A 9,688-nucleotide genomic window follows, 5' to 3' on the forward strand; every position below is an offset into this window, starting at 1 on the left:
ATGACAATTTAAAGTTTAAGCCAATCAAATTACAGCGCACATGTATGCGCGTGATTTCATGAAAATTATTATTTATCAAATTATAGGATATCCTAATGCATGACTATGTTTTAAATATCAAAGCATTTCGTTGAAAAGCAAAAAAAGATATTGAGATTTCTGTTTCAACCAATCAGAGCGAAGTGCACGTGCATGCATGTGCATGATGACCATACATTTTTGTAGGAGTCTATAATGTCTATCTATGCTCTGAATCCAATCATGTTTGTTGAAAATCAAGGAAGTTATAGCCATTTAAAGTTTTAGCCAATCAAACTGCAGCGCACGTGGAAGCGCGTGTTTTCGTGAAAATTGTTAAATATCATACTGTTGTATATCCTAATGCATGACTATTTTTAAAATTTCAAAGCATTTCGGCAAAAAACAAAAAAAAAGATATTGAAATTTTTGTTTCAGCCAATTAGAGCAAAGCTCACGTGCATGCGCGAGCATGCATGTGCATGGTAACCATACCTTTTTGTAAGAGTCTATAATGTCTATCTGTGCTCTGAATCCCATCATGTTTGGTTGAAAATCAAGGAAGTTATAGCCATTTAAAGTTTAAGCCAATCAGATTGCAGCGCACGTGCATGCGTGCTTTCTTGAAAATTGTTATATATCATACAGTAGTATATCCTACTGCATGACTATGTTTAAAATTTCAAAGCATTTAGGCACAAAACAAAAAAGATATTGAGATTTTTGTTTCAGCCAATCAGAGCAGAGCGCACGTGCATGCGCGTGAGTTCGTGCTAATTTGACCATGTCATATTATCTACACTTCTAATTTATCCTTATATAATGAGTTTTTTAGTATTTCATCAAAAAATGTTAAAGTTACGTCTATATTAAGTATATCAGTCATTTCACTCATTTCATGCGCACGCACGTGCATGCGTACGAGGGCTGTTCGGAAATTATTGAGACACTGTGTATATATTTCTTTCTAATGAACATCTTTCGGGGAAAATTCGCATATACGTTTGACAAACACCAAGAATTCGTAATAACAAAATATATTTTACAAATGTTGAATTTCTTATCATCAATGGTCGATAAATATATCAATGGCAGGGGTGCCCGGAGCAGTCACGAAATCAGATATTGAAAATATGTAACAACACCGTTCAAACCCACGGTGAACCCATAATGAAGGCGATCATAATTAAATTTTTGTTTATAATTTTTCAATTTAATTTTAACTGCATGATGTATAAGTTTGTTAGAATTCTGATCAGAAATACAGAAATCATTAAAAAAATTATGCGCAATCAAGAATTCTGATAACGCCGAAAAAATGGAATTTGACGTCAAGGCGGAGCAGCGAGACTTAAAATTTGGTGTAGCGCTATCTAAAGCTCTTTTCCAGACTGACCAACCTGATCAAACAATAACAACAATACTGCAAAACATGTTTAAAGATTGTTATTTCATTGGCTTTGTATTTTTTCCGACCAATGATTCAACCACAGTAAAATAAAAAGCTCCGGTCGACTATCAATTTTGACCTAACAGAATCAATAACGTTGACCCGCGCGTTGCGTAAATCGGCACTGCATGATGCAAAGTCATCCTGCATATATTACTAATAAAAAGATCATACTGATGGAAGCAACAGCACATCTCTTTTTTTTTGAAAAATTAAAAAAAATCGTTTAAGAAAAGATAAGGTTTGATTTTTGTAATACTAAATATGATAACGAAGAAAAAAGCAAATGCTTTCCGATAGTTTCACATGTGAAAACATCTCCGGCTGACATGACGTTAAAATGACGTAGCGATGCTGCTCCAGGTCCATAAACATTATGCATGTTTATAATTTCACCAGAACTTATCTAATTATGTTCCCCAAACGAAGTTGGGGAACATATTGTTTTTACTCTGTTTCTTATTATGTTCCCCAAACGAAGTTGGGGAACATATTGTTTTTACTCTGTTTCTTATTATTATTATTATTATTATTATTAAGGTCTTCCGTCTTCACGGAAGACCTTATAGTGATTCTATTGTTTCTTATTATTATTATTCTTTTTTTTAGACAAATTTTTGTGCAGGCGATTTCTCGTAAACTATTCGGTGGATTTCAATGAAAATTTCAGGAATTATAGGTCATTATATGAATTTTATATAAAATTCCGTTTGTTGGAAAATTCGGTACCAGTGCCAAGTTATGGGCAATTTCCTGATTTTAAAATGCAATTTTGTCTTCGAATGTTCTCGAAAACGGCTTAAGATATCAACTGGAGACTTGTTAGAGATGATACACCATGAGTTATAAATGTGCAATTTTGCCTTCGTTTGCGTCGTCAGTACTTCCGGGCGCTACAGGAAGTGAATTTAAAATGTGCACTTTTTCAACTTTTTCTGTTTTTCAATATTTTTCTTTGATATAATTAATGGTAATTAAGATCCTACTGGAAAGGCCAAATATATAATTTATTTAAGAATTGATCAATCCACACACTAGATATTCGCATTTAAAAATCTGAAGCGTGTCCAAGATGGCGGCGGTCTCCGTAAACTCCGCCATTAAGCAAGTCGGGTTCTAGAAGGTCAGCTGAGCGTTTAGATGAACGAAACTTCTACCAAAAAGATTTATGAAATATAAAGGATTCTTTAGATTGCTACATCGCAATTACGTTGCATTGAGTATAGTTTTAATATAAGGTTTCCTCAAACTTCTATTGAAATTGCTTTTGTCTGCATCTCATAGTAGAATACAACATGACTACAAGTGGAAATAAAATGACTACAGTCTTTTGTTTTGCACCAGGGAAAACTTATCCTAAACCATGGTTATAAGTAATAGCTTTTCAAGAAACTTGCCTGACTTAATATTCACTATGTTTCTGAAGTATTACTTGACTACTGTTTATTTTATCTCGCAGGCATATGACATATTAATGAATAGAAAAGACAAAAATAAGAAAAACATTTTTTTTTTAAAAGATTGTTTATTAAAGGTTATATTAATATTCTTGTAATAAATGCAAGTTATTGAACATGAAGAGTATCAGATTCCTTGACCTCGGAGTGATTTTTTTACAGTGAAACATTCCAGTCTTTCTATGAACGTGTAACTCATCTCCACTTTGGGGGTAAACAGGATACAAAATTCGTGGAAAATCTTACCGAATTCACAGCTTTAGTGTTACTTGGCCGTATACGATATTATATTTGTATAATGTGATAAATATACTTTTTTACGCTCGAAATTCCGGTTATAAGAACATACATTTCTAATTTTCATTGAAGCTATTAGATCCATTAAATGGATCAAACATTTCAGAGGAATAGCGTGAACAACTACTTGTGACGTTTGGCACGAAATAATGTATCATGGCCGACTTCAGTAGTAGACAATTGGCGACAATAGTGCAGAAATTTATAACATTGGCATGCCTGTATATGGTTTTGCATGGAATAAAAAGTTGAATACATATCGAATAAAGGAAAGAAAACAGTATCATCTGTTCATCACTAATAGATTATCTATCCTAAAAATTACTGTTAAAACTCAAGTAACAAATTCCGATGTGATCATCTTGAGCAAGTTTGGCGCGAAGATTTACTCGTGGCGTTTAACGCAAAATTATGACCGCCTTTCATTATTCTAAGACAGATGAATTGTTTCAGAAGTAATATACAAGTAGATTTAGCCAATAGCGTAACAGTAAGCGCTTTGTATTTCCATGCTGGCGACCCGAGTTCAATCTCCTTTGTTTCCATAAAAAGTTTTATCACTTTTTCAGCTCGATTTTGCTGGGGGGGGGGGGGGGGTTCAGAATCGGACGGAAGACCTCTCGTTGCTCGCAACGAGTTTCTTTTCTAGTTATTATTATTTTTCTTCTTCCTGGGAAAATTTTGTCCACGAGTGATCTTGTAAACTACACATCCGACTAAGGTAAAATGTTTTTAGGGTCAGTAGACATGTTATGTAGATTTGCCGAACGAGGGTCATTTTGCGCGCACATGCTTGCAAGAGCGCGCACGTGCAACACGTGAAATGACCAATATAATGGATATTGCTCTAACTTTTCTTTTTTTTTTGATGAATTTTTTTTGAAACTCATAATGTAAGGATACATTAGCAGTATAGAAAAGATGGCATGGTCAAAATAGCAAGATCTCACGCGCATGCACGTGTGCTTCGCTCTGATTGGCTGAAACTAAAGTCTCAATATCTTTCTTGTTTCTTGTTAAAATGTTTTGAAATTTTGAACATAGTCCTACTTTATGAAGATCTACAGCATGATGTATATAAATTTTCATGAAAGCATGCGCATGCGCGCGTGCTGGAATCTGATTGGCTGAAACTTTAAATGGCTATATCTCCTTTGTTTTTTGACGAAATGCTTTGAAGTTTAAAACATAGTCATGCATTAGGATATCCTAAAATATGATATAGAAAAAAAAATCATGAAATGAAGTGCATGCACGTGTGTGCAATCTGATTGGCTGAAACTTTATATGGCTATATCTCCTTTGTTTTATGACGAAATGTTTGGAATTTTAAGATATATTCATTCATTTAGATATCCTTCAATACGATAAAGATAAGAATTTATGAAATCACGCGCATGCATGTGTGCTGCAATCTGATTGGCTTAAACTTTAAATAGCTATAACTCCCGTGGTTTTCAACCAAACAGGATGGGATTTGGAACATAGATAGATTATCTTAAATCTCTACAAGAAGATATGGTCATCATGCACATGAATACTCGTGCATGTACGTGCGCTGTAATCTGATTGGCTGAAACTTTAAAAAGCTATTACTCCCTTGGTTTTCAACCAAACGGGACGGGATTTAGAACATAGATAGATGTAATGGACTTCTACAAGAAGATATGGTCACCATGCTCATGTATGCACGTGCGTGCACGTGGAATGAGTTAATCAAAAATACACTTGAATGAGCGTATTTTTAAATACTTTTGGATCAAATTCATTTATATTTAGTATATTTAAATATATTCAATGTGTAGACAAGATGATTTGGTCATTATGCGCATGCATTCACATGCACACGCGTGCAATGCAAAAGTCTGAATGAATTTGGCGTTGTTAAAGTCTCAAACGCATAGATTTTGTCCTATTTAATAAAGCGTACAGGGAATATGGCACCAAAAGGGAGTTGGGGAGCGTTTGGGGAACATATGTAACGGTCCCCGTTACAATTAGCACTAGTTATTATTATTATGTCGCCCCGAACGAAGTCGGGGACGACATATTGATATTGTACGCATGTTTTTTTTATCCAGGCTGTTTCTCGGAGATGGCTGGGACAATCTTCCTGAAACTTTCCTCAAAGGACGATCACTGGTTGTAGTTGTGCACGCACGTGCATACATGAACATGGTGACATACCTACTTGTGGAAGTCCATTACATCTATCTATATTCTAAATCCCACTCAGTTTGGTTGAAAACCAAGGGAGTTATAGCTGATTAAAGTTTCAGCCAGTCAGATTGCAGCGTACATTCACGCACGTGTATGGATGTGCATGGTGATCATACCTTCTTGTAGAAGTCCATTACATCTATCTATGTTCCAACTCTCATCCTGTTTGGTTGAAAACTAAGGGAGTTATAGCTATTTAAAGTTTCAGCCAATCAGATTGCAACGCACATACACGCACGCGTATGAATGTGCATGGTGACTATACATTCTTGTAGAAGTCCATTATATCTATCTATGTTGCAAATCACATTCTGTTTGGTTGAAAAACAAGGGAGTTATAGCCATTTAAATTTTAGCCAATCAGATTGCAGCGCACGTGCATGCGCGTGTTTACATGACAATTGTTATATGTCATATTGTAGTACATCCTGAAGTATGCCTATGTTTTAAATTTCATAGCATTTTTTCAAAAAACAGCAAAGATATTGAGATTTTTGTTTCAACCAATCAGAGTGAAGCGCACGTGCATGCGCGTGAGTTCATGCTAATTTGACAGTGTCACATTATCTACAGTATTAATATATCTTTATATAATGAGTTTCAAATCATTTCATCAAAAAATGTAAAAGTTATAGCTATATTAATTATATCAGTCAATTCACTCATTTCACGCGCACGCACCTTCGTTTCGCACACCTACACTTCACACATATTAACCCTAAAAAAGGTTTTAGCTTAGTTGGGTGAACAGTTTCTGAGAACACTCGCGGACAAAAAAGTACCGGAGAAGAAATAAGAAGAAAAAAGAATAATAATAATAATAATAATAACTAGATGAAACTCGTTGCGAGCAACGAGAGGTCTTCCGTCCGATTCTGAATTAAAAACACCAAAAATCGAGATGAAAAAATGATAAAAAAAAAAAAAATTCGGATATTCGGGGGAGCGAAACTGGGTCGCCCGCGTGACAATCCAACGCGCTACGTATTCAGCCATTGAAAACATCGCTTCAAATATTTAAATGCAAATATCTCGAGATTGTCCTTTTCAATTCTTAAACAAATTTCATATTTCTCATTCGCATAAGAGTCACTTTTAAGATAATTAAAATCGTAGAAAAAACCTTTGAAAACAAAAAAAAATGAAAAAATGCACTTTTTAAATTCGCTTCCGGTAGCGACCGGAAGCACCGACAACGCAGGAAATTGGGCTTACGCACATCTAATAACCATGCCCTATGCTCTTAGATAAGTCTCCAGTTCATATTCTTAGCCATTTTCGATAAAAGTGCGCGACAAAATCGCATTTTAAAATAAGGAAACTGGCCATAACTTGGCACCAAAAGCGAATTATCAAATTTCCTCCCAGATGTATCAAGTTCATATTGATGCGCATAATTTCTGAAAATTTCATTGAAATCCATTGAATGGTTGCTGAGAAATCGCGTGCACAGAATTTTGGGAAAAAAATAAGAAAAATAATAAGAAACAGTAGAATAACTATAAGGTCTTCCATGAAGACGGAAGACCTTTACTAGATGCGTTCTTGTTGCTAGAGCAACAAGCGGTCTTCCGACCGACTTTTCGTTGGAGTTCTATGCTGAGTCATCCCATGAAATAGATTTCAGAATGTATTTTTTTGTTGACATTAATTCATAGAAGTGTCTCAACAGACATCATGATAATTACAGGCATTCCTCAAAATATCTCAGAAAATAGCTTTTAAAATCGGTAAAATATTCCATGCGTGTTATATAGGAGAGATAAAAGTCATTTGCAACTGAAAAAAGACATAAACAAAGAAAAATTTTTTGAAACGCCTCCGGCGGGATTCGAACCCCCGGCACTGGGACAAAGTTTAGTTCGGTCATACCTTTTCAAGATATGCACGCATCAAAATACTGAACATATATTTAGAATTCTCATACGACACTCTATAATCCCTGAAAATCCTAAAGAAAAATATTGAAAAACAAAAAAGTTGAGAAATTGGACTTTTTGAATTCACTTCCGTTTGCGACCGGAAGTGCCGACGACGAAAAATAAAGGTCGTTCACTATAACGGAGTTCGATGTTCTATAACCTCAGTGAGTTTCATTTTCATATCTTAAGCCGTTCTCGAGAAATCTTCTGGACAAAATGCTATTTTAGAAATACAAAAATCCCCCAAAATCGCGAACGAAAGTGAATTTTGAAAAAATGAAAAAAACTTTTGGAGATATTCACAAATTGCATTAGCCCTGTAAAAATCTTTGAAATCTGTCCACGCATTGCTGAGATATCAGCTGTACTATGAAGAAAGAATAATAATAATAACTAGATACGTTCTTGTTGCTAGAGCAACAGGCAGGTCTTCCGACCCACTTTTCTTTAGAGTTCTATGCTGTGTCATCCCAAGAAATAGATTTCAGAATGAATTCTTTTCGTTTACGTTCATTTACAGTAGTCTCTCAACACAGATCATGATTATTACAATAATTTCACAAAATATCTCGAAAAATAGCTTTTAAAATTCGGCAAAATCTTACATACATGTAATAAAAGAGAGAAAAGTAATTTGGAAATGAAAAAAGACAAAAACAAAGAAAAAATTTTTGCAACGCCCCCAGCTGGATTCGAACCCCCGACAGTGGGACAAAGTTTGGTTCGGTCATATCATATCAATATATGCACGCATCAAGATACTGAACACATATTTAGAATTCTCATAAGACACACTATAATCCCTGTAAATCCTAAAGAAATATATTGAAAAACAAAAAAGTTGGAAAATGTGACTTTTTGAATTCACTTCCGTTTGCGACCGGAAGTGCCGACGACGAAAAATAAAGGTCGTTGCCCATAACGGAGTTCGATGTTCTATCACCTCAGTGAGTTTCATTTTGATATCTTTAGCCGTTCTCAAGAAAACTGCTGGACAAAATGCCTTTTAAAAAATACAAAAATCCCCAAAAATTGCGAAAGAAAGTGATTTTCGAAAAAATGAAAAACACGTCTGGAGATAAACTCATGATGCATCTTCCATGGGAAAATCTTTGAAATCTGTCCACGCATAGCTGAGATATCGGCTGTACTATGAAAAAAGAATAATAATAATAATAAGAACTAGAAAAGAAACTCGTTGCGAGCAACGAGAAATCTTCCGTCCGATTCTGAAAATAAACTCCGCAAAATCGATCCGAAAAAGTGATTTAAACTTTTTATGGAAACAAAGGGGATTGAACCCGGGTCGCCAGCATGAAAATAATGGGGTCTCAACTAATTTTTATCTGTCTAATTTATTTTTTTTTTAATTTAAGTTCGATGTTATGGGCAATTTGGAAAGACAATTTGACTTTTATTACCAAAGTAAATATAATTTAATAGATTTATAAAAGAAGTTGTTTATGATTACAAAATTAGTCCGAAACAAATGGTATGGTTTTATTCACTTATTTCCAAATTCATATGATACAAGTAACAACGGGAACAATGACATGATGTCCATTCAATTTCTTGCAAATTTTAGCATATTCAGATTTGTGTTTTATTTTAATCACATATGCAATCGAATTTGTTCTAAATGTAATTAACTAATGCAATTTGGCGTTAAAGGAATAGAAAATGTATTTAAAACCTAGGAAAGTGAATAAACTTGCAATGCAGTGGTGGCTATTATTCTTAAGTCAATGCCAGAACCTCATCCCAATTTCTTACGGCAATGTGTTTGTTATTGGCCAATGCAGGTTGCACGACTATCAAAAGGGTCAATGCAGGTTGCACAACTATAAAAAGGGCCAATGCAGGCAATGTGAATCGCTCTTTCTTTATCCTTTTCCCTCTCTCTTTCTATTTATGGTCACTCGGGCATTTCAAGGCTCTCAAGGGCCAATGCAGGCATTGGCTGACTCTCTCACGCTCTCAAGAGAGTCCATCAATGTCTGCATTGGCTCTCTAGAGAGTCGGCCAATGCCTGCATTGGACCTTGAGAGAGTCAGCCAATGCAGGCATTGGCCGATTGCACATCAGTCAGTCAATGCAGGCATTGGCCGACTGAGCAGTCAGTCAATGCAGGCATTGGCCGACTGCACATTAGTCTCTCAATGCAGGCATTGGCCTACTTCACATCAGTCAGTCAATGCAGGCATTGGCCGACTGCGCAGTCAGTCAATGCAGGCATTGGCCGACTGTACATCAGTCAGTCAATGCTGGCATTGGCTGACTGCTCCTCAATCAATCAATGCAGGCATTGGCCGACTGCGAAGTCA

This window comes from Saccostrea cucullata, unplaced genomic scaffold (genome assembly GCF_032062105.1).
Source record: "Saccostrea cucullata isolate Sc308-1 unplaced genomic scaffold, CSIRO_AGI_Scuc_v1 ctg3037, whole genome shotgun sequence".
Taxonomy (NCBI): domain Eukaryota; kingdom Metazoa; phylum Mollusca; class Bivalvia; order Ostreida; family Ostreidae; genus Saccostrea; species Saccostrea cuccullata.